Source organism: Mauremys reevesii, linkage group 18, assembly GCF_016161935.1.
Source record: "Mauremys reevesii isolate NIE-2019 linkage group 18, ASM1616193v1, whole genome shotgun sequence".
Taxonomy (NCBI): Eukaryota; Metazoa; Chordata; order Testudines; family Geoemydidae; genus Mauremys; species Mauremys reevesii.
This window is the reverse complement of record NC_052640.1, coordinates 13,559,703-13,586,314: the sequence shown is the minus strand read 5'-3', so window position 1 is coordinate 13,586,314 and position 26,612 is coordinate 13,559,703. Positions and strand designations below refer to the sequence as shown.

The following is a 26,612-nucleotide window of genomic DNA, read 5'->3' as shown; positions in this document are numbered from 1 at the left end:
AATTTAGTATTCAAAAATATTCTACAGGTGAATATTACAAGCTAATAACTGGCAGTCTAGAGAGGATTTACACAGTATCCAAAGCTTATATGAGAGCATCAAAATTAGTCACATGATTTTGTTTCTGTTCTGATTGGATGGCCAAAGAACATCTGTGGTTCAACTGTATCTTTTAGACAACAAATATTGCTATACGATGTAATATAACATGGATATTCATCCAAATCAATAGGACCTCATCTGAAGCATCATCACTCATCAACACTGATGGGCTCAATATGGATGAAATCAAACAGTATCGCTAGTATTCTCTCTAATTCTAACTACTCCCTGTGCACGGAGCCAGAGCTTTTATTCAATGCTCACCTTGGTTTTATTTGAATATTATCTGCCTCTAACACAGCAGCAAGCAAAGCCAGTGTTGCGGGCAACCTTCAGCTCCCTGCAGACCAGAGCCCCACTTTCCAACATGGAGGATGACTTTTGGCCTCTGCACCTACACCGACATCCTTTCATGGCTACGACAGCTACTTCATGCATCCGGTACTGTGCAGTTTTTCAAAAATGGCAAATTTTCAAAGCTAGCCTGCTGAAGGCAAAGTTGTATCTTGCGACACATGCATTGGCAGCAAGTACGCCACTGCTGATATAGGATTTCATCAGTGTTGTTGAAGTATTGGAGTTTCGGGGAAGAATGACCTAGCATCCTTTTTCCCTATGAGTATATTCTCTTCAAGACTTTGCTTTCCATCAGAGTAGACGGCACGACATTCCTAGTTTCTTTTAGCTTTTAGCCTTTCTTAGCTGTTTATGGAAGAGTAAAAAAGTGCTGAGAGATTCCAGCAGCCACACAAATGTGTAGTGTTAGCTGTCCACATTTTAGTGACAAGAACAAACCAAAGAGCACTAATCTACCTCCATTTCAATATAGGCTTCTCATTACAACATCAGTCCATAATGTTCTCCAAACTGAAGTAAATGAAGTATCCACATATCAAAGGAGCTTTTCATTGCTGGATTAAATAATGGAATAATAGCATCATTTTCAGATTTAAAACTTCAATCATTCCCTTCTCATGACAAGGGGAAAGCAAGCTTCAAGTCAGCCTGTGATTTGATTGCAAAAAGCTCCTGAGGATCTGAAAGCACATTCTCCTTTCTTTCCTGATTTCTCCCATCCCACCCACCCCTTTTTTATGGCAGCTTCTTCCACTGAGCTATGCAAAGGATCATTATTCCATTACAATATAAGGATGCAGAGTCCTTCTGATTCCTAGCCCTTAGAATGAGATGAATAGCTGATTTTACTCCAAAGCTACAGCAAATCAAGGCCTTTTTTAAAAAGTGTGTATGTGTGTGTGCGAATACATACACGCATTTTTATCGGCAGCAGTAAATTGAAAGAGAAACACAAAGACATCCAAGAAAGTAAGAAACCAGAGTGGCACATTTCAAGGCAATACAACAACAGCACTTGGTGGGGGGTTTTCATGAGGGTTTTTACGGCATCTAGCAGGAAAGAAAAGCATTAGACAACTGAGCCCAGCTTAGATGTGAATAGTTAAGAACCTTTAAAAAATCAGTTTGAACGCAGTTCTATAGATGAATGAAGAGTCCTGAGCAATGAGCTTCCTTTTCCAAGTCAGTTCAGCTATCTCTTACATTACATATATGGTGCATATCATTATAAAGGCCTTTCAACCTATGGAATTCCCAACAAAGGCTGCAGTCCTACAAGCTGCCCCGTGCCGACAGACCCATGCACTCTCACAGGTGAAATTAATGGGATTCTGTGTAAGTACACAGGCTTCACCACGTGGAGAGGCCAAAGTTTACCTGAATTGTACATAAGTTAGGCCTCTGGGATCAAGCTATAATTAGTGTCATCCAGTGCTCCATGCACCATGATAGCACTAGCATATGTTAATACTCTAGCCACCTTTCAAAAACCAGTGGTGCACTGAAGTAACTGCCCCTTCTTCTTCTAGCAGCTCTAAGAAAAGTGAACTAACACTTGCAAATGGTAGTTGGGTGTTTTGTGCAGGCAATGAGAAAATAGAAGAAAAAGTCCCTTTTCCCTTTGTGCAGGTTTACATGTTTTTTCCATGAGCACATGGCAGGGTTTGCTGGCAAAAATGGTAAATGTCATGAAAACCACAGAGAAATTCATAAAACGGTTGCTTTAAAAAAATACATTGTTTGCTGATTCCACAAAGCAATTGCATAAAACTGAACTGAAGGCACTGCTGAAAGCACGATCATGACATTGCACCAAATGTTGCTAGTTTCGCAAAGGGAAACCCGAAGGTTTTGCTCAGCTCTGAATCTCATTGTTAATCTTTTTTTTCCCTCTTTTTCTTTTTTCCCCCATTTCCTGCATGCTGGTTGGGTATATTTCTTCTTTCCTGCAGCCGGCTGTAAGCATGTGCTTTCCAGAAAAATGAGCTGCTGATGGCATGTCTTCCTCATTAATGAATTATTATTCTCGTCAATTATCATTTATCTTCACTTTCTTTTGTTTTTTTGCCAAAAGTAGTTGAAGAGAAAGTAGAGGGCTAAATCCATATCTTACCGGCTGTTTCAGGATTCCTGGGCCATTAATAATAATAGCTACGTTCTCTGCATTTTTGACTCCTCTTCCTAGAGGATTTTAATCAAGCAAACCCCTGAAACCAGTGGGAGTTTTAGGAGAGCCCGGAGCAAGCATGGTGGGATTTGAGAGAGAAGAGGGGGACAGAGAAAAGAGAGAGCTGCTGGGGGAGGACTGGTTTTTGTTCTGTGTTTGTGCAATTCCTAGCATACTGGAGTCCTGGGCTATGACTGTGTTCCTAGGCACTATGATGATAGAAATAATCATAATAAAGAGGGTAGCCTAATACTGCATCCAGGACAGAGCCATCTTTCTAACTCATACGGCATGGTCTGGTTTTCCTGCACTTGCCATCAAGTACTGTCTTCTTTTCCATGGTGATCAGTGTCAGGAATGAGGGACCTGCAGCCAGGTCTGGGAGCAGCTGACTGTAGCTGGAACCCCTAATTGGCCAGATTTCCTCACTGGCTGAGCCAAGCAGTAGCACTTCACCAGTGGCGGCTCAGTGCACAGAAGCTGCGATCGCTCCTGGGTCTGCCTTGCTCCCATCCCTGATCCAACCTGGCTCCTGCTTTGTTCCAGCCCCGCCCTACCTCTGCTCCTGCCATGTCCCCAGCCATGCTCTAGCCCCGCCTCCACCTTGTTCCAGCCCTCCTGGTTCCTGACTCCAGCTCTGACCATCCCTGACCACAAGGCCTGACCATCCATGGCCCAGTCTGTGACAAGGAGCCACTTGTATGCAATGTAAAGGGCAGAATTCTGCTCTCTCTTAGGTGCAGTTAACTCCTATGGGGTGAAATTCATCCCTGTGCTGCAGGACCAGCCCAAGCCTATACGCCCCTTGATGCTTTCACAATGGGACATAGATGGTGGATAGAGCTTGTGTTGGCTTTCTGCGGAAGGGTGAATCTGATCCAAAGTGCACGTTTGAGTCCCATAAAATATGGTCCACGTGAGAGAGCATCATTGATTGCTTCCCATGCCCTTCAGTGATAAATATTGCATGACTATCTGCTCGTCTTTTGAACTGAAGGAACAATTCAATATCCATTTCAGTTTCCTGTGCTTTTTGCCAGGCTGACAAGCTCTTTACTAGTCTTCATAAGGCACAATCCAATGAGGTTTATTTTGAACAGTCTGTCACAAAAAGAAGAGTAATACCTTCCGTAGCAAATCCCTCATGTAGGGGTGCTTTATATACTGTGCTGATTTGCTTTTTAATTTGATAGAGGGGAAGCTTTCCAAATCCTTACCTGCAGGACAGAATAATATCTTACATTCTCTCCCGCCAGGCTCCACAGAGTCAAGTCCTAAAAACTGTCAGCCGTGGAGCCTTGCAAATGTTTATTTTTGCCTTCCTGCTAGTTTGCAAGCAAAGCTGCAAAATCCCCACCTGCAGACAGGACCTTATAATGCCATCTTGAAATGTATTGACAGAGCAAAGGCAAGATTCAAACCTCCAAATCCCAGGTTCTAGCTGCAAGCAAACTATTTTTTTTTCCTTTAGAAGAGCCCTCATGATTTCCACCAACAAAATCATTGCAATTATAGATTTTTCAAAGAACACAGGCCAGCTACTTATTCTTAAACCATACATTTCTGTCTGCCAGAACCCACCCATTTCCCACAGATCAGGACACACAGTCCAGATTTTATACCCTGACATGATACAATAAAACTGCTCCAATTATTTCAACACCTTAAAGCCCTAACTGTAGAAAATAAACCGAGCAGTGACAGATTTGTGTTTAAACCCACTGTGCAGTCACAGGGCTTATTAATTTGTAAAGCAATTTGAGATCTAGGGACAAACCCTAAATAAAAACTAAGTAGTAATATTGTTTTATATATTTCCATGTGTACTCAGAGGGAAATCTATTCCATATATTCACTGAAAGTATGTTCCTTCTGTCAGAAGTCAGGAAACAAACATTAGCCCATGTCGTTATCTTTGGGTGTCTTGAGCTGCACTGAATCCATGTTCATTGCTTGATCTCACCTTGAACAAACACTCAGAGGGTCCAGCTGAATTGTCAGAATCAAATCTTGCAAAAGGACGAGAGAGAAGGTTTCCAAATGTATTTTTCAATTGTAATGTTAATTTCGTGTAATTTTATATCTTGTTGTGAGGTCGAATGCTTGAAACATTGTGCTTTCCCATCGTGCCATGAAAAAAGATATAATCTAGCTGCTTAAAAACAACCCCAGTTCCATTGCACTCAAAGAAAGGTATCGTTTTATTTCAAACCATTTTGCAATAGTATAAATGAGAAGAAGCTCTCATTTTGCATAGTTCTTTTTTTACATTTTTGTCTTAATTAAGTTGCATAGGTGTTATTGGGGGTGAACTGATTTCTTATTTCCATCCTGTGTTAGTCTTTCCTTTCTCTCCAAAGGTCTGGAGTTCATGATGCAGCTACATTTTAATTAGCGAATTCATAATATTATAAACTCTGAAGCTCTGTCTGGAATAATTCAGAGTTCTCGTAGACTTTTGTTCCACCCTACCCTTTTTTGGGCATAAGTTGCTCTATTTTAGTTAAAGAAGGTCATGGGTTTCTTGGTTGTTTTTGTGGTATTCAATGGGACATATAACAATTGTGCCCCCCAAAAATGCTGGGGAGACATAATGTAGACAAGACTGTGTTTGGTGTTGCCAAGAGACAATTCATTGCGAAATGCAGAATATATTTTCCAGGAAAAAAATAATCAATTACTGCAGTTAATTTAATGACACTAAAATCAAGCAAGCAAAGCTTTGCCACATATTCCTGGTGATGACTGAAGTGTGTGTGTGTGTGTGTGAGAGAGAGAGATCAACTGCTAACCAAGAATTTACAAGAATACCAACATATGCCAAAGTGTTGAAGATTAGCTGTACGCTAATTGAGTTTGTCTTAATATTTATTATTCAGGAAAACACCCTTATTTAGGACAGCACAATGAAGTCAATGGGATTTAAGCATATACTTAACTTTAAGCACATGATTAAGCCCTGTATTGAATGAAGGTGGTTTTCAGCATATCCTGAAGTGTTTTTCTGAATCAGTCTCATACTGTTACTTAGATCCATTGACTTCAATAGGCTTCATTGACTCCCCTAATTTATACCAACCTCTCTCAGAAGAAGGAGACAGGGAGGGAGGAGGTCACTTGTGAGCAGCTGTCCAGGCAGATGACTGGAACAGACAGGCTCTATGGGTGAGTCTGAAGGAATTGAGCCTCCCAGATCCAGGCAAGGGAAAGCCTTAGGGAAGACCTAGTTTGCATCTAGTTTGCTTTATTGTGTTTTCTCTGGAAGTCTTTTGTTCTAAATAAATTATGTTTTCCTTTAAGGAAGCTACTCGGTCACTAACTACCTCAGTCATTGCCCTGCAGGGTCTGAGCGCAGGGCAGACCTGCTAAGGTGATCACTGCTGTATTGCGGCTCAGCATCTGTCTGACAGTAGGAGAAATGTATGTTTTCACCCTAAGAAAGCTGTGATGGCTCAAGGCCTGAGACCTAGAGCGAAAAGAGCTTTGAGAGGCCAGGAGGTGTTTGAGGTGCAGTTAGTCCTGTAAGCAAGACACTGAGATTCTCATAACAGCAAGGCAGTCCTGGACTATCATATTAGCAATTATATTTGTAGCTTTAAACACCAGGATGCATTTATAGCTGATCATTGTCTTTCATTAACAGACAGACACTTTCCTCAGTATTGCCAATGCTATTCCATCTAGCTAGAATGTATTGCCATGGCAACCAACTGCATTGGTGGTTTTTTTTTTTTAAAGTAATTAAACTCTCTAAGACAATTTCTCCTTAGCTGTCAGATTAGGAAGTAGAATTTTGTTTATTGCATTCTATTGATGAAAGGAGGTAGCTAGAAGGGCTACCAGCTCGTACTTCTGTACTGAGGTTCATGAAGTCAGGCCAGCCCTGCCAACCATTTTTAAATGTGTCATTTATTTCCAGTAATATGCTAGTACACATTAAATTCTTAGATCCAGATATCCGGCTCGGGCAAATCAGCAGAGTTCCGTTGAGTTGGTCACATTACTTCATCTTTCTGGGCCTCAGTTCCCTGTCTATGAAATGGGCATAACATCACGCCCTTACTACCCAGGAGCTCAGATCCTATGATTCTGGTGTCTATAAGTACCTAAGATGGATGCATCCAAGTGTGCTATAGGAAAGTGACGCCTCTCCCAGAAACAGCTAGGAATGTGACAGCCATCCCTGATTTAGCACCTGCTGCTGTCAAGCTCACCTAGCAGCCCACACCTGTGTCAGAGTCTGATGTCTCTTTCTAAGACTCCTGTCTTATTTATGCTGCCCTAATACATTGAAAGGAGGTGAGGGCTGATCCAACCCCCAACTTTGCACAGTTGAAAGCTCTGAGAAGCAGTAGTCTCCTTTCAGTAGGTTTTGCGCAATGCTAAGAACAGTGTCCCCTCAGCATTCTGTTGCTGAGGGCCAGCCTTAGGGGCACCCAGAACATGGCGGAAGGGTGGTGGTTTTAGGAGTGGCAGGGGCTTGCTTTTATTTCACAATAAAGCAATGATGTGCTCTCCCCTCCCCACTCCACTTACACTCCTCAATTGCCAAGTGGTAAATCCTCAGAGGTTTATTCTCCTCTCTGTTCCTGTATTATGCCCTTTGTCTTGTATGAGACAATTCTTAAGCTGAGAGAGCACAGAAGGATCTCAGTCTCTGGGGGAGGGTGAACTCCAATGTGGAACAAAAACAGATCCTGAAACCTGGGAAGATGACATGATCTGGAATAGTCATTTTCCAGCCAGCTCTGCCCCTTTGTCTGTGCGGGGAAGCCCCTACCCCCACCCCATAGTATGGCTGAAGAGAGCCACTGCTTCCTCTCACCCCAGTCAAGTCCATTTTCCTCTCCTTTGCCAGCATGTGGAGGGAGAAACACTGAGCCCTGTTTAGCATTCAGCATCTGTAGGCCAAATTCTGTCCCCATGTGTTCACATAGGCCTCTCATTTAACAGGAGCAGCTGTGAGCAGAATTGGGCCCCATATGTCCCTCCATATGCCTAGCAATTCATCCACCAATTGCTAATGCTATGAACGAGGAGCCCTTTCACCCTGAAATTCCCACTAACAAATTGGCAGCTTAGCAGATCCTACAAATCATCTTCAAAGCCTGTGTTTGCTGGCTCACTGAGCAAACAACATAAGGAATGATAGCCACCACTCTTCCTTTCTTTCTTTCCTTTTATCTTGGGGGGCCTACAAACTTAATTACATGGTGAGGCTGATAAGGGAAACTCTAGAAATAATTTGGCACCTGGACTTTTATCTGCCTGAGCAGAGGTGCCCCAAAAGGCCTTATCCTGAAGCCTTGGGAAAACAGACGACTGGCTGATTAAGATTACAAAAGCACAGAGGAACAGGTGCGCCTGCTTTCAGCTGCAGGGGACAATAGAAGACTGCTAACTAACATGCTGCATTGGTGTCACAGACTACACAAGCTGCAAGGCAGGTGGGATCAGCACCCGAGTTGAAGAAGCTGGTATTTCCTCTCCTCTCCCCGTTCCTTTAACGTTTCCCTTCCAAGCAAACCATAATAAGTTCACTCATTGGGAGTCTGATCTTAATGGGCTTTGGATCAGGACTTTCATGGGTACAAAATTCCCCCTACCACCTGACCCCAGGAAGCTTTAAAGGGCCTCTCCACACAGCATGTAGTTACATGTTATAAAATGTTGACCCATCTAGTAATAGTGAGAATTACCCTGTGATGTTCCCCTGGTAAGGTGACCAGACAGCAAGTGTGAAAAATTGGGATGGGGGTGGGGGGCAATAGGACCCTATATAAGAAAAAGACCCCAAAAATCGGGACTGTCCCTATAAAATTGGGACATCTGGTCACCCTATCCCCTGGTGATGCACATGCCTCAGCAATGTCTCTTTCATCCAAATAAGTCTAGGAGCACTGGGAAAGTGCCAGAAGATTGGAAGAAAGCTAATGTTGTGGCAACTTTTGAAAAGGGTAAATGGGGTGACCTAGGTAATTATAGGCCTGTCAGCCTCATATCGATCTTGGGCAAGATAATAGAGCAGCTGATAAGGGACTTGATTCATAAAGAATTAAAGGCAGGTAATGTAATTATGCAACTCAACATGCCTTTATGGAAAACAGATTCTGTCAAACAAACTGGATTTTTTTAATGAGATTACAGAGTTTGGTTGATAAAGGTAGTAGTGTTGATGTAATATACTTAGACTTTTGTAAGGCATTTGACCTGGTACCACAAAACATTTTAATTAAAAAATTAGAACAATATAAAATGAACACGGCACACATTAAAGTGATTGAAAACTGACTAGCTCATAAGTCTCAAAATGCAACTGTATCTGGGGAATCGTTGGCAAGTAGGTCTGGGGTCCCACAGGGACTGGTTCTTGGCCCTATGCTATTTAACACTTTTATCAATGACATGTAAGAAAGCATAAAAATCTTCACTGATAAAATTTGCAGATGACGCAAATGTTGGGGGAATGGTAAATGATCAAGAGAACAGGTCACTGATTCAGAGTGAGCTGGATTGCATGGTAATCTGGGCACAAGAAAACAATGTGCTTTTTAATATGGCTAAATGTATAGGCAAACATCCAGGAACAAAGAATGTAGGCTATACTTCCAGGATGGGGGACTCTATCCTGGGAAGCACCAAGTCTGGAAAAGATTTGGGAGTTGTGGTGGATTCAATCTATTTAATTAAGGGATGACTTGATTACAGTCTATAAGTACGTATAGGAGGATCAAATATTTAATAACGGGCTGTTCAATCTAGCAGAGAAAAGTATAACATGGTCCAATGGCTGCAAGTTGAAACTAGACAAATTCAGACTGGAAATAAGGCAAAAACTTTTAGCTATGAAAGTAATTAACGATTGGAACAATTTACCAAGGGTCCTGGTGGCCTCAAACACAATTTTTAAAATCAAGATTGGATGTTTTTCTAAGAGATATACTATAGAGCAGGGGTAGGCAACCTATGGCACGTGTGCCGAAGGCAGCACGCGAGCTGATTTTCAGTGGCACTCACACTGCCTGGGTCCTGGCCACCGGTCCGGGGGGCTCTGCATTTTAATTTAATTTTAAATAAAGCTTCTTAAACATTTTAAAAACCTTATTTACTTTACATACAACAATAGTTTAGTTATATATTACAGACTTGTAGAAAGAGACCTTCTAAAAATGTTAACGTGTATGACTGGCACGCAAAACCTTAAATTAGAGTGAATAAATGAAGACTTGGCACAGCACTTCTGAAAGGTTGCTGACCCCTGCTATAGGGATTATTCTGGGGAAGTTCTACGGCCTGTATAATACAGGAGCTCAGAGCATAATGGTTCCTTCTGGCCTTTGAATCTATGGCCTGGTCTACACTGGGGGGAGGGAATCGATCGAAGTTACGCTACTTCAGCTACGTGAATAACGTAGCTGAAGTCAACGTACTTAGATCTACTCACCGCGACGCCTGCACTCCAGTGAGTCGACTGCTGCTGCTCCCTTGTAGAGATGGATTAACTACACCAACAGGAGAACCCACCCACCTGCCCCATCACTGTCGTAAATGTCTACACTGAAGCACTATGACAACATATTTGTAGCACTGCAGGGGTAAAGTTTCAAATGTGGACAAGCCCAAGAGATTCTACACAAGGGTTTCATGTGATTTAACTGATCCACTTTGAAAGTTAATTCTGGTTCATTTTCCTGAGTGTCTCCATGTAGACAAGCCTCCAAAGTGAGACTCGAAGAAGAAAGCTGGCACTACTGATGGAAGAAATATCCCTGCACCTCTATTGAATATTGAAAGGGGGGGGCAGGGCAGAAGATAATGAAAAACAATAATAGCGAGAACAGAAGATATGAAAGGAGGCCAACTAAGAAGCAGTGAAATGTGGTTTAATTTTAGAGAAACAAGGAAAAGCTGAAAAATCTATCACCGCCCTGCTCTGTGCTGTTAGGAAAGCACAGAGCTTGACTCCGAAGTACTTTTATGCAAAGGCTACAGTAATGCATTCCAGTCTTGCCTGAGAGCAATTTTTAAGACAAGTACAGAGGAGAGTTTGCAGTATTGATTTTTTTTTTAGACAATAAATTGGAATGAGTTGTTGGAATTAGTGCTGCCTGGAACAATTCACATTAAATCAGTGTGCGGGTGAAGAGGGCAGGTTCACGGAGAAGGGTGTTGTGCTTCAAATTTTGGATCCTTGAATCAGCGTATGATAGAGCGGCTCCCTGTTCCCCCATCCCCTGCTCTATAGTAACCACTCTGGATACAGCTCCAATTAATAAAACTTACCTTTATCTATGCATTATCATAATACAAAGACTCAAGGGGAACACAATCTCTTCATGCACAAGCTAATTTAAAACTCATCGTCCTCCTGGGATGCTTGCTGGGAAATAGAGGAGGGGGAATAAAAGGCATTCTCACATTTCAGCGAAATGATGGTTATACTTTGCAAAGCGCAATGAAGTTTCGATTCTGAACATTTATGGGAACCTTATTGCCGTTAGATTCAGTGATACGGCTATAATTAAAAATGCCGGTCCACTGACGTGGAAGGTCTGTGCTGCATGTTAAACCGGACGCGTCCAAGGGAAATTATAACAGAGATCAGTAAAACTAAAGCAAATGGAGAGAGAAATTGTAATTTGCTGGCAAATATTATTATTATACCCGGCTTTGGATGTCATAAGAAACTCCCCTGGCGCTTTCCCTTGTGTAGGGACTGCTTATTAATTATTGTTATTATTAATTTGTTTCTTATTTGTGCTGCCGGATTGACCAGAGGCCCCACTCAAGGACTGAGGTCCCATTGTGCTAAGCACTGTACAGCAATAGCACAAAAAGACAGTCACTGTCCCAGAGGGCTTGCAAAGCGTGTGAGCAGAGGCAACCGGTGAAGCCAACAAACACCTTGTCCTTCCTACAACAGTGAGCCAGTTATGAGCGGGGTGATAATCAGGGGTCACAGCTCACCTTCCTTCCTGGCCATTGTCAAGTGCTTCACACAGTGAGGAGAGTTTTAAGCGAGGATTTGAAAGAGGGCAAGATAGTGGCAGTGGACATTTTTAAAGGGCGTTTCCAAGGGCGTGCTCCATCCCGAACACATGTAAGGTTAGCTGTTGTGCTCTGACTTCAGCTTAAACATGCACTTAAATGGTTTTCTCAGTCAGAGCCTTCATCTTGCATGAGCTCACACAGTGAGTCGGGACTAGGATTAGAACCCAGGATCCTGAGTGCTAGTCCCCTGCTCCACCCATTCCAGATAGCCCCTGATTTTGCATCACTCCGTGTTGTACAAAATGCCCTTGTGTCCCCCAGCTGAAGAGAAGGCAATTTTATTTTCCCCCTGATTTTACAAAATCACGACCTTATGAAAGTTTTGTGAGTGTCTCAAGACGCTTGTAAAATGAGGTTTGCCTGTAGGCTATCTCACTTTCCAATATAAACATATTCCTTGAAAGGCAATAACCAGTGTAATAGGGAGTGAACTCCTGCAACGGGAATATTGTGTGCACTTTTGTTACATTTATCAATAGGAGATAGATTCCCACCAGGGCCCAGTTTAATTAAACTGCCAATCTCAGTAAGTCACATAGTTAACAGCTAGTGGATAAATAAAATGAGCCTAGCCTTATTTGTTATTTGTCTTTAAACCCAACAGTAATTCCAAAATTGAATTAAATTGCTTAACCATTCTAATACAAATTGATGGGCTTATATTTCTTCAGTGAGTAAATGATTGCAGTTCATTATTCACTTACACATAATTAACTTTATAATAATTATGCTACTTTTCAATTACTTCAGAACTGGATGCATTTTTGTCACGGAGGTCATAAGTTAATCAAAACTTTGTCTTTTTTATTTTCCTTCTTTATTTTTGAAGGGAAGGAGGTTTTCTGAAAAAGCCAGATAAAGCCACTGGGCCCAGAATACTTTGCAGAGGAAGCAAACAAATCTAAAGGTTCTGTGGCTCAGAACCATCACAGTTTCAGAGTAATTGCACCTGTATTCTCTCCTTCCTGGTCCACTCCAGCACTGCCCAATCAGCACTCAGGTCTCCAGCTGGAATTTGAAAGTTCCATGACAAAGATTATCAACTATGACTAGTGATTTGTGCATGCCTAACCGGAGACATTTTAAGGAAGCCTGGCTTTGAAAGGCTAGATGCTGAGCACTTTTTGGAAATCAGGCCCCTATAAAGGATCTTAAGTTAGTCACCCAAAAAATAAGGTACCCAAAGTCACTAGTCACATTTAAAAATCTTAGCCCATGGTTGTGTGTCCCCCATATCAGGAACCAGCTGCCCTAAATCTGTAAATATAAAGCTTGAGCTTGATTGATTTAAAGGAATGTAATTTCCAATGATAGTAGTATATATCATGAAACTAGGGAAGGTTGGCAAGATAAGGGTTAACTCCTTAGCCAAATGGCAGCTCCTCTACTCTCTTCTGATCAGAACATGATAATTGGAGAAGCTACAAATACTGGGGATTTGCAAGTGGAACAGGTGAAAATGTAACTGGTGATAACTGATGGCTAATTATCTTCAATTAGCATTTGGGAAACAGGTGCACTGAGCCTTATATAAGGAAGGAGTGGGAGGTTCATCTTGCTACTGCTGTGTTGCTTTCAGGGTTGTTAGTAGCAGGAGGTTGCTGATTAGAAAGTCTGTTGAAATGCTCTGGGAAGGGGATTTTTTTTTTCTGCTCTGTTTTCATTTTGCCCAGGAGCTCTGTGCTAGGGAAGGAAAGAGATATGGGGAATTTCTCATGGTGAAGAAACTTTGGGCTGGCCAGCTCTTTTTGAGAGAACCTTTCTGTAGCTATGCCTTAGTCGTCTGGTAACTGGCTAACTTGACTAGTTAAAATAGTGCATTGTAATACCAATATGGGAGGGCTTGTAGTAATGGTGAGGGTTATGAGCTGGTTATCATATCACCTACGTTAAAGAAGAGCAATGTAGGATGGGAGAGGATCATATCCACTTCAGTAGAATCTAGTCCTATGCTGCAAATTACCCATTATCTCTCCATAGCAAAAGGTCTCATGGACTAAAGACTATGTAGGAATAACTCATCCAACAAACCAGGGCACCCCTGACTAGCTTGCTTAAAAAGGCTTTGAGAGAGCTTTGCAGATTAGCATGAGGGACCAAAGACAAAACAGCTTTGATGCTCCTGTAGCTTTACCTGATTCAGAAGCAATCTCTAAAGCCAGCAGTAGTATGAGAAGCCATAATTCTAGGGCTGAGCTAGGCAAACCCAGGGAAACTGGGGAATTCACTGCACTGTGGTATATTCTAGGAGTCTGATACCATTAGTCGTGATGCTGTGTGTGTGAATTTAAAAGGAAATGTCTCTGGATGTAATTACAATTAGAGTTTGTAAGGAAACATTTTCAGTTGAGGTAGAAATAAGTAGTCAGCTCCTGATTCTACTGTTACTTACACCAATTTTATAATGCTACCTACTCAAGTGGAGTTGCTCTTGACTGACTTTGGTGTGAGAGGGGAATTAGGCCCTCTGAATCTCCAGCTCCTTCAAATAAATAAAATAGAATTTAATTTGGGTGCTTCTGAAAAGTAACTATGTCATAAGAACAGCCATACTGGGTCAGACCAAAGGTGTGTTCTCTCCATGACTTTCGCTGGGTCTGTGTGCCTCTCGCTTTCCCCCTTCATTCCCTGCTTATACAGACACTCCTGTGAGAGAGGCTGTTCAAAAAAGGAATTGGGCAGTGTGAGTCCACTGGTATGTAACATGCTCAAAGAATCTTTTACTTAAGTATCCCAAGAAAGCGCAGAGATTTTTGGATGCTTTCCTACCACCTGGTCCAGTTCACCCATCCCATTCCTTACCCTAGAGTATTAGGAGAGTGGCTGTTCCACAGTCTAAGACTAGTTTGACTGCCCTAAAGTCAAGATAAGGACCGCAATTCGGTTCCTATGGAAATCAATAAGTTTTACCAGTCAGTAGGAAACAGAATGTACCCCATGTGTGCTGGTACCATAGATTATATTCTCAAGCCCTCCCATAGCAATGGGCTCATTGAACTTGATACGTCCTAAGTGTATGAATTGTTTTTCTTCCCAAAGTGCATCTCTATGACAAGATGCTCTAGGCTAATTTCATTTGTGATACTGTATTTAATTTGAGACGGTAGAATTATTTCTTGCAAATATGTTCATTCCAGACCTGCTACTCCTTTGTTTTTATGAACAGTTCATTTCTGTTTTTCTGTTTGTGAATATGCTCGTAATCTGTAACCACTTACTGAGAGGTTTGGACAAAACTGTTTCAGCCTATGGGATGTTGGCAAACTTGTTGGCTGAGGTTCATGACTGCATGTTGGGGTTGGTCCTGCTTTGAGTAGGAGGTTGGACTAGATGACCTCCTGAGGTCTCTTCCAACCCTAATCTTCTATGACTGGTCTCTTAGATCATGCAGTATTTTTTCTGCTCCTTGTTTGGATGATTGAAACTTCTTAGCCAGGAGAATAGCAAATAACGAATCATACTTCTCTTGCTCTCACATGAACCTTTGATCACAAGTCAATACAGCCATCCCCCAAATAAAAACCCCTTTCACGTAACTGTTCACCAACTAACCAAGAGAGAGGTACCAGGGCTAGTCACACTGAAGCTTGGAATTTGAGTGTTTGGCCGTCCTGCCTTTTTCTACCACATCTTTACTAAACGTAACTTTCAAAAGCTTTTCCCCTTAGCACTTTGAGGTGGTTGCTCGCATTTCCGACAGTGACCAATAAAAGTTACCCGCAGTTAGAGCTCAGAGCATGAGGTAGCCTATTTGAAACAGTTTTACCCAAGGTTAGAAATTAAGGTTACCATCAAAGGCAGCTAATTGGATTGCAAGGCTTGTTGCCTGTTTAAGAAACATCAGATGTGCAAATCATCCCATTGTTACCCTTGCCACATTCTAACAATTAAAGCTTTTACTTGAAAATACTAGACAATTGTATGCAAGGGCGGGGGCGGGGGGAGTCTGTCTTTGTGCAGGCTCCTGTAGAGAGAATGTCTGGCACCTGGTTAGTATAATAGATGTGCCTGAGCTGCATCTCTCAGTCCCAGCTTTCTCTACGTTCCAAATCATGAGTTTCATTTGCAAGTAGGACCCCCCCTCCCCGTCCGTCCCTGCCCCCGTCCTCACTATGCTGTCACTCTTTGAATTTTCACTAATGAGAGAGTATTTATCGAGCTCTTGTTCTCTATATGTTCTTTAAAATAGTTCCTGTCGATAATGTGATTATTTGACTTTAGGGATTGTTACTTTTCTCTGTGTTTGATGATCGCTAGTGTGACCTTCTTTTTCTTATTTTATCATTTGCTTCCATTTCTTGTAGTACTCTTATGCCTTCAAAAAAATGGGGGGGAGAAGGGGGGCAGGACAAGACTGCAACACAGCTGTATCAGCTGGAAAGATCAGTCCCTCTGCAATACAGAGATTTTGTGTATTTTAATTGTAGATGTAACAATAGTGGACAATGGGTTTTCTGATGGGGAGAGAGAAGAAAGTAAGGAGAGAAAGAGAATGAGGCAACTCTCCATTTCCGCCAGTGGCCTCTCCAGAGAGACAAAGACAAGAGGGAAGAATAGCGAAGAAAGGCTGGGTCTAAATCCAGAGTCCTTTCACTGCTTCCGAACTTGTGTTAACATGGAAAGGGCAAAGGGCTCGGATGGGGGTGCAGATTGTTAGTAGAAAGTCTGAGTGTGTCGCTCCTAGCTCATCTCACTGAAAATGTGCCCATAAGGCATTCATTTGTAAGAAAATTACCAGAGGTGTTCAGTCATTTTTAAAATCAGATTTGACATGAAATCACTCTCATCTCTAAATGAGTTATCAGAGCCTAAAAATGAATGAAGTCTCAGTGTTACTGTCTTATTTTCCTCATGTATGTGTACAACTGATGGGTCTGAATGGGGGATAATAGTGGGATATGTTGTAGAGTCTCTACTGTCAAGGACACTGATGTATCCAGAATACAGCTGGAGGGAAAGTTTCATAAGAGAATGGAAGGACTGTAAGGTATCGTTGATGGGCAGAGTCAGCTAAAGACAAGATTGCAGGAATAGATATATTAAGGGCCCGGTAACCTTACACTGTTACAGAAGTGCTCAGTAAATGAGAAATGTTCCAAATACAAGTAAGTAGTTAATAGATAAGGTGCCAGAAGATGGTGCTCCAGAAGCACTGGAATGGGTTATCTAGGGACGTGGTGGAATATCCATCCTTAGAGGTTTTTGAGGCCCGGCTTGGCAAAGCCCTGGCTGGGATGATTTAGTTGGAATTGGTCCTGCTTTGAGCAGGGAATTGGACTAAATGACCTCCTGACGTCTCTTCCAACCCTAATGTTCTATGATTCTAGGTAGAACAAGTTTCTGGATTTTGTAGAAGCAATACAACTTTTTGTGCAATGAAAATGGCTTCATTTGTGCAACTCTTTACATTAGATCTTCACACACGCTTCTAGGTCACCTGTTCAAATCCAGTTTAGATATGGCAGTCACTAACAACATGCTGCACTTGTCTGATGCCTGCTCAGTGGTTTGTGTGCACTAACTTAGTGTTACGCAAACCACCATCAAAACTGATGCCACCCTTGCTGGCACTCTCAGGAGAATGGCTGTGTAAATGGACTCTGTACCAACTCACCTCCAGAGTAGGTCTCTTCAGCATTTGCTGAGGGTAGGATGATGGAAGTTTGTACCACTATTAGCCAAGCTGAACCCTTTCAGTAGATAGAGGACTTCAGTCTTTCTAGCTATCAGCCTGGAACCTTTCACAAGTGCTAAATTCACCAAAGAACTGTAGCCCATAGTGCTAGCTTTAGCATTCGGTTTTACTCAGCAGTAATGCAAGGAACCTACAGGCCTGTATCGTACCTGAGTCATAAGCTTAAGCTGTTGGCATAAGGCTTTGAGACCTATGAACTTTGGCCTGGATAGCTAGCCTGACAGTCACCCTGAGTTTTGGGGAATTGGAAAAGGAGCATTTAAAGAGGGGAAATTCATACCAGGTAACCTCAAGAACATTGAACTGATACTAGGCTTGGCTATTTTAGGATAAAATGATGGCAAATGCTTAACTGCGAATTTGCATTGGCAACGAATTGATGTATATGGTAATAAGCTAAAATCATGAATATACTAACCTGTAGGCTAAATGTACCCCAACATTATTAGGGTGAGAGAGCTAGATGAGGACTAGGGGGACTGAGCATTTGAATGAATAATCATGACAGCCCCTAAAATAGGCTGAAGCACCATGTGAGTGGGGTCAGTTGATCTAGATCTGGACCATCAGACTTGTCTGGCGTGGCAGGGACAGGGCTGAACTTTTGTCTCTTACCACCAGATCCCCAAGGAAGGGGAGTATGAGTATAGGCAAGGAATGGTACAAGAGATGACCCTAACTCTGTATTATTGCTATATGTTTATGTGGTTCAGAGCTTTTCTGCCTTTACTAACTGTGCTAATAAAAGTGGTTAAAGCTTTTCTCTGCCTTCAGTGTGTCTTTGTTGTGCACACCGGGGTTCCCAACCAGGTACTGAACTTGATCACCTTGATTTTGTTGTGCCTGATTCTGGGACTAGAACTGTACAATCCCTCCGCTCTTTCAACTAGAATCAATTGGAAATCAATAATAATCAATAACCACTAAAAAACTAGGCAACAGGACTATACATGGAGCTACCTCCTGCAAGTCAAATTCTGCCAGCGTGAACCTCAGAGACAAGGTGGGTGGGGTCATATTTTTTTATTGGGCCAATTTCTGTTTGTGAGAGAGACAAGCTTTGGAGCTTACACAGAGCTCTTCTTCAGGTCTGGGAAACTTACTCAGCGTGTGACAGCTAAATACAAAGTGGGACAGATTGTTTAGCATAATGATTTAACACATTTCAAGGGACCATTCGAGGTGAAGTGGCCCGTACACTGCATACAAGTGTGAACCGGGGAAGTTTCCCTGGTTCACACCATAGATGTGACCCACAATAGGTGGAGGTTGTGATGCAACCTTGCTGGAAGGCCTGGCAAAAGCCATTGTCTCTCAAAGGGTGTATGAAGCTGGCTTGGGAAGGGGCATCACCAGAGCAGTGTGGGGAACTGTGAATTAAGAAAATCCTTGCTACAATCTCAGCCAGTGAGCGCACTTATGGAGAGCCCAGTGGTGACAGAAACTTGAAATCTAAAGACAGGTTAGAATGGAAATGCTGTCTGTCTTCCCCTGGATGAATCCCCCCAGGGCTGGAACAGGGAGGTACATTTTGACCACATCTCCTCCTTCACTAGCAGGCGTTAATTGGAAGCGAGATAAGCAAACTTATACAATCTACCCCCTGAATTCCGACTACACTTTCTCTTTTTATTTGTCCCAGCCTTCATCATGGCCACTTTCAAAAACAGCAGACTGGAGAATCTCAGACTGAGAAAGACAGGCTTGTTCTGACCCCTCATATCCCTTTCATAATTGCCAGATGCTTTACTTTGCTCAGTTGATGCTATCACGTACTGTTTGTAGCGGTAGCTTGAAGAGTAATTGAGAGTAATGATAACACAGTAATGATGATGATATCATGCTGTAGCTTTGTTTCCAGGCAATGGAAGCAGGGCAATATTTCCTTGTCAGTTAACTAAAGGAATTGATGCATGGGATTTGGATGGAAAGGGTAAAAAGAAAACTTCATAGCATTAAAAATGATCTAACATAAGACATGTTTAGAATCTGCCAAATGTGTTTCAGGGAATGCTAAAGACAGTTGTATTAAGTCCAACATTAGCATGATCTGTGAAAACAGATGTTCTCCCTCAAGGACTATGATGAAGCTATAATTACAGGTAAAGATGAGCTGAAACAGAGAGTAGAAAATTACTGTTGCCAGAGTCATTTTTATGGAGCTGAATTATTGCCACTAACCTCAGAAAACAAGTTCTAATGAGGGTGAACCTTGACGCCAGACAGGCAAATGCATTATTCCATGGCCTGGCATGAGGTGTTCCATTTACACTGTATTGGGATTTAGAGTTGGTCTGAATTGGAGTTGTAATCAACACTTCACCCTGTAATTTCGATAAAAGCACCTGATGTTGATAACTGGTTTACAAACGCTGAGGCCATTTACCCCCATTTGCTGTAAAATGCCTTGCTGGATCACATCACTTGCAGCACACTAGAGGTGCAACGCACCTAAATGAAAAGGAATACATGCCACTGGCTAATTAAACGATGCTACTTGTGGTAAATATAAAACAGGGTGGAATTATTTTTAACGAGGAGACATTAGGTCAATTTATAGTCAGGTTTTCCTGGTTTAACAATGGCAATAAAGAGGTTGGGGATGGGCACAGACTTTTCTCCAGCAGCTTGAATGGGCAGCACAAGTAGCGGGAGGTTCATACATCTATAATTTAAAATAAATAATAAGCCAAGAAGTGATCAGAACAAAGCGACAACTTAACTAAGGCCGGATATGTGAATGTAACAAATAGATCTTTTTAATAAACGTCTTTTAATGTTTTATTAATTGGGTCCAGGCTGAGAGAACTTCTCCAGTGTCTCTGACTGTAGTTTTGGTTTAATATAATTCATCTACTAAATTGCCCGATTTAGCTAATGGTATCACTATAAATATGGCATGTCTGTCAATTCTCTTGGTCGTAGGTGTTGGTTGTGGCTTTGCCACAAGTCCTGTGCATGGGGTGGTAGGTAGCTGCATTTTCCCAGGAGCAGACTGAGGGACGCACATTGACACACTCACAACTAGTCTCCCATTCGTGCTTGATCTTTGGGGTGGTGAGTAGCAGAACATACACGGTGCCAGCCCTATTCTGATCCGACGGTGCAGGCGCAGCTGCATTGGCTAAAGTTTTGGTGGTCGACACAAGATTCCACCTTGTTCCTGCCTATTCCTTGCCTGCAGGCGTGGCATTGGATGTAGTGTCTTGGTGAGGCTGTCCTCTCCACATTGCTAACCGCAGCGTGGGCTGCATGGCCATGTTAGGCCACAGTCTGGCCCTGGAATTGTCTGTAGAAGCAGCACCAGCCACTGTGACTGGATTTAATGGTGTGATCATACAAACAGCACAAAGTTTATTTCTTGTCTTGGAAAGTGACAGTCTCACAGCACAACAATATATCACTAGGCTGTTGCTTTGCACTAAAATATAATACACAAGAGGGAAACAAATCTTGAAGATGCCCCAGAGACAATCACTAGAACAACCATAAATACATCCCAGGGGTCTAATCCTGCCCTCCGATGTGGGCACATACCCTGCAAGTCCATGGGAATTGCGCACACTCATCGGAGAGCAAAATTTAGCCCTTGGAGTTCAGGCCAGATCTGTTTACAAGGAACATATCAGTCTTCAGGCTACACTGAACCTGATTTCAATTTGTTTCAATATCATTCTTGTTATAAAGCCTGAATTAATGTTCTCTGACTTTATCCTGAAAAAGCAGCTTGATTCTGCAAACTGGTTTCCATAGAGTTTCCCCTACTTACACCAGGACTGAATTTGGCCCATGCTACTATTTAATTCTCTGAGATACAGAATTCTGAATCACTTCAGTTTAAATGAAATGGAAATTAAACACAGACGTATCTGAGCACAAAGAGAATGAACTCGTTCATAGGATGAGCAAACTAGGAAATGTTTGTGCAATAGCATTGCAGAATGGGGGTTAATATGTATGAACTATAATTTATCTATAAGGTGATGAGAGGAACAACACAGAGAAAGTAGAATTCATAAAGAGGAGTTAATCTTTCTGTGTAAAACAAAACGTAATGAAAATCAAATGGAAAAAGAGAGCGAGGTAATTAGAAGTGAAATTAAATTTTAAAGAAATGGGGCAAAGTAAAATTGTTCTAAAAGCAGAATACAGAAATTGGAAGATGAAAAGCTGCACACGATTCATTTCATTTGAATACAATTAAGACAAGGAGCAAAGTATAAATATGAAGAAAAATAATGACGAATTGGAAATTTTCAGGGACTGCAGTGCTGTCTCTTACACTTCCTGTAAGAATATAAATGAGCTGTTTTGATATAGTCACTGTTCAGACTGAACCACACTTTAGAAATACCTATGTTCAAAGGAAGCTTCCTTCTATCTCACCCTTAACATGGGTATTTTTCACTTTGCATCAAGCTTTGGGAAGCAAAACAGGTTTCTGCGGCACATTAAAACTTGGTCATATTGCACAACTTCTGTATATTTAATGGGAGATACTGAATGACCTAAAGTAGTGATGTATCACTGTGCATATTTAACAAGATAAATAAGAATAGAAAATATATTACCTAGAAACTTTCCTTCTTGGAATCATTTTTGAGTGTATGAAAGTCACAAACATTTCAGGTAATGAAATTCCTTCCTCCTTAGAGGAATTTCTCAAGCTGTAGAAAAATCTTCACAGAGAAAATCGGGATGCTCTGGGGATAGTGCTGCTAGAAGTTTGACTGTCAATGAGCAACCTGTTAATTACATTGTTTAGCGCATCAGAAAGAGTCCAAGAAGGCTTAACAAATATGTGTATTGATTACAGAACAGGAAATATTGACAAAGATGGTTGCATGGAGCCAAAGGTCATTTATTGATCACATTATAATTAAGATCAAACGTGCAGACCTTGAAGGAAAGCTAACTATTAATCTAGTTCTAATGAGAGCAGAGATTAATTAAAAGGGGAGAAGAGAAATAAATGTACCTTGGGCTCTGTGACTCTGGCAGACCAGATGCCAGCTCATGCCAAGGCCTCTAGGCCACAACTGAACACTAACCTGCTGGAAACCAGTCTGGCTCACCTCAAAATAGATGTTAAATTTGTAAGAATGTGTTTAGTGTTTAGACATTATGAAATGCTGATAAATTGCTGCAGGCATTAATCTCACTTATAATGTCTATCCCATGTTATAAGGTAATATTTATGTATCTGCTCTGTAACTGTAAATCCTCACAGTCAAGAGAGAAACATTACCAAGTGTGAAAGACTAGTTTGCCACAAGTGTTATCTCCTTCCAACAAAAGAAGCCCATAGACACCAGACAAACCATTGTGAAACATGAGAGGACAAAAGACTTCGTTGATTTCTTCCTCCACCTACCTATGAAGAAGAGACGTGCACACAAACTCGTCCCATCATCTTGAACTCTGGGGGAAGGGAATAAAAATCCCCGACAAGAAGAAACTGTATCTTTTTCCTGCTTGAACTCTGAGAGGCAAGGATTACTAAGCATAAGCAAAGATCCCCAGTGATTGGCCTGGCTTAGCCCTGAAGCACATACAGAGCTTACTTATTACAGAAGCATCTATTACCTTTTGAAACCTGAGACTGTAACTCATTTGTGTGTGTGTATATATTAAACTGCTTTAACCTTGCAGATAACTCTCATTTCTTTTTCTTTGCTAGTAAATCTTTAGTTAGCTTATTATAGGATTGGCTGCCAGCATTTAGTGTAAAATCTAAAGTGGAGTTGACCTGGGGTAAGTGACTAGTCCTTTGGGATTGGAAGTAACTTGAATATTATTAAAAAGCGACAGAGTCCTGTGGCACCTTATAGACTAACAGAAGTATTGGAGCATAAGCCTCTGGAAATTTCCACCACATGCGTCTGACGAAGTGGGTATTCACCCACAAAAGCTTATGCTCCAATACTTCTGTTAGTCTATAAGGTGCCACAGGACTCTTTGTCGCTTTTTACAGATCCAGACTAACATGGCTACCCTTCTGATACCTGAATATTATTGTGATTTAAGGTGTAAGGGACCATCTATCTCAAAGACAAGCTTGCCTATGTGGCAAGATAGACCGGAGTACCCAAGGGGACTGTCTGTGACTCCATGTTAAGGCTGTTGTAGTGCTTGAAGAGTTCACACTTGATGCTTGGTTGGTGAAATCGAAGTTTGTAACAGTCTGCCCTGAGGTTGGTTGGTCACATTCTTGAACCTCTCTGTTGGGATATGTATGAGTTAAGTAGAGACCTGGGAAGCTGCTAATGTGCTGACATGGCATTAGGGGACAGAGGCATAAGAAGGCTATAGTTCTTTGTTTAAGAAATACGTTGACATATTTTGCCCTTCCCTTTTGCTTGTAAGAATTGATAAGTGTTGCAGCTGCATAAGAAATGTGCAGATCTAAAGGATACCTTTTGGGTAAAGCAGTGTAATCTCCTCTCCCTTCTTTTCCTAGCTACATAAACAAGCCCTGACTCATGGCCTCTTCCTACCTCCCCTGAGAATTGCTCATGGCCCCTTCCTCCCTCCTCTGAGACTTGCTGACCAGAGAGATTTGTGGCAACAAATTGTTGCAAAGAAATATATTTTCAAGGAAAAATGCCTGTGTAATATGTGTAATGCTGTGCACAATAGATAGGGTGGGTTTACTAACAAAATGGGCGTTTTTAGTACTTAATAAGGGGTTTTGGGTGTTGTAACGGATGTAGGTGTGTACATACTAACGAACAAAAAGAATGTGCTGTAACTAATTCAGTGCTTACTGGACAATTGGGTATCGCAATAAAGAGGCCCGTACTCATATCGGCCTCTGGGTCAACCTGCTTCTTTTTTCTTCTAACGCTCTCCTTGACAGTCCCCATTTAAAATGTGAGCTACCGCGCTGTGGGATTTGAGATACCGTGATATCATCTTGTTCTTAATTGGCATCAGTGTGATTGTAATGCCCAGACAGGACACAGCTCCATGTGTAATGGGCATCACTGAAATTTAAGTGCTCCTGGAATGGTAACATGAAAATTACATCTACGTTTAACACAAACCTGACCAATGGAGCGTAAGGTTTGTGTGTTGTCATGGATAATACTAGACATGTGTAGAAAAATGTTTTGCCTAGATAACATTTTACTTGTAAACCACAGAATTACCTTATTATGGAACATCTCCAAAACCACCATCAGGAACAATGAACTCAAAACAGACAGGAAATTCTACCCCTAGAAAATGGCTGTTATAAAGCAAGAGGACCAGGTACAAACTGATCCGATCTGCCTCTTCTTCAACAGGCAAATCCAAGAGGATTCCTCAGACCAGAAACCAAACACATGCCTCATTCTCTGAAAAGTTATTCTCTGGATCCATATATAATTCACCAGATAACGGTAAACCGGATCTCCCCCTCCCAGGTTAAAACCTATTGGTTGAATCTCTCTGGCAGCACAATAGCGTAGTGAAATTCTACGTACTATTTCAACCAGGAGTCACTCCCAATGGGATAAGCTAAACACGGTGCCACAGAGACTGGCTGGTCTCCACTTTCACCCCATTTCACTCCTAACACATCATGGAGCCAGTTCTCTGTACAGCCTCAGTAGAGGGACTTCCACAGGGCCCCAAGCAGAAGGGACTGTGCCACATACAACCACAGCTGCCTCTCCTTCCGCGTCCCTGGGAAAGACCTGCTGGTCCTTAGTGCCCTTCTCTTGTAGAAGATCTGAGCCAAAACTATGACATTTTAGTTTAAAAGAAAGATCTATTTTATCATAGCAATGAGGCTCACCTGTGTGCACGCATGCAGACATGGGCATACTGTTCTACATTTGTACTTCTCAGGCTGCTGAAAAGCAATCAGTCACGGACTGCAGCGCGTACTCATTCACCTGAGGCATGGCAAAATCCCTTCTTGCTGAGGCCTTTTAGAAGTGTTCCGACCACGAGAGACCCATGGCACAAGATCCTTCAGGCACTGCAAAACTTGTAACTGGTTGAGACAGGAAGATTGGGTAAGGAACACTAATCACCGAAGACGACTTTTGACACAGATGAGACAAAACTGGAAGTCTGCATGGAGAAGGGATCATGGTTTGTGGTATCGTCTTTGAATAATGAAGCCTGACAATGTGCAGCAAATGAGTGTTTATAAGAATGACTAATATTAATTGCTTGAGAAGTTATCATCTGGGATATAGCTCGCTCAATCAATACCCTGCCATTGCAGGCCTTGGGGATTGGTGCACCTGAGTCCTTCCTATTCTGTGCTTGTGGCACATGCTAGTTTAGTCTCCTGAGGGCTATAATCTCCTTGGTTTGTTGGGTTTAGTCTGAGGCTGCTGGGTGGCATTTGTGGTTTTAATATGAAGTCCAGCTCTTCAGAAAGCTGTAAGAATATTGGTATCTTCCACACACTACACCTCTACACCACACACTACCTTGCTTTACAACTTGTTCTGACTTAACGGCAGAGCCAATCCAAGCAATACTTGCCAACGGTTTAACATACAAAATAGGTCCAAGAGGCCTGGCTATTGACAGGAAGAAATGGGAAAGGAAGCAAAAACAACCTGGTGGGAAAGAGGAGATGGGTTTGGAAACAGGGAAGGGGAAAGATGAGAGGGAGGGAGGGGAAAGGAGATGAAAGAGCAGTGGCAGCTGACCCCACCTTTCCCTGTTGCTTCCCTTTTCTCTTTTCATTCTTTCTTTTCTTAGTTCCCCTTCCATCTCTAGTATCCCACTCTCTCCACCGCCATCTCCCACCTCTCACAACTTTCAAAGACTGGTTTTCTCCTGCTATGTAGTGACCACCTTCCTGCGCACCTGTTGGTAGTGGCCTGAGGAACAACTTCAGTGAGAGATCCCAAAGATTCTGAAGAACTTGGATCATGCTGCTTTTTTCATTTGCTCGCGGTAGTGACAGCTCTTCCCTGACCCTCGAAAAGAGCACCTCTTAACTGACACACATTTTGCAAGGTTTCACATTTCAAATGATAATTGGGGTTTTCAAAGGTGCCTATGAGAGTTTGATACCTAACTTCCATTGACAATCAATGGTGGTTGGGTGTCTAACTCAACACCATCTTAAATGTATATAGTGACCACAGTTTTAAAAGTTTCTTCCAGTCCTAGAGTATCCCTGAAACATGTATAACCTCTAAAACCAGAAGGAACTTTTTGAGTGCACTTACAGTGCAATGTTTTACATACTTTGTAACTACAGTAACTAGTAGTAGGGGAAGCATG

General features: G+C 42.0%; 1 protein-coding gene across 1 annotated transcript in view; it reads left to right on the top strand.

Annotated features, from left to right (window-relative positions):
* The window catches only part of GALNT9 (polypeptide N-acetylgalactosaminyltransferase 9), a 699,106-nt gene extending 672,797 nt beyond the window's left edge, over positions 1–26,309 (top strand). The window contains exon 12 of the mRNA XM_039505452.1: positions 26,082–26,309. The gene's annotated coding sequence lies outside the window, so the exon portion shown is untranslated. The remainder of the gene's footprint in view (positions 1–26,081) is intronic.
* Positions 26,310–26,612: the final 303 nt, after the last annotated feature.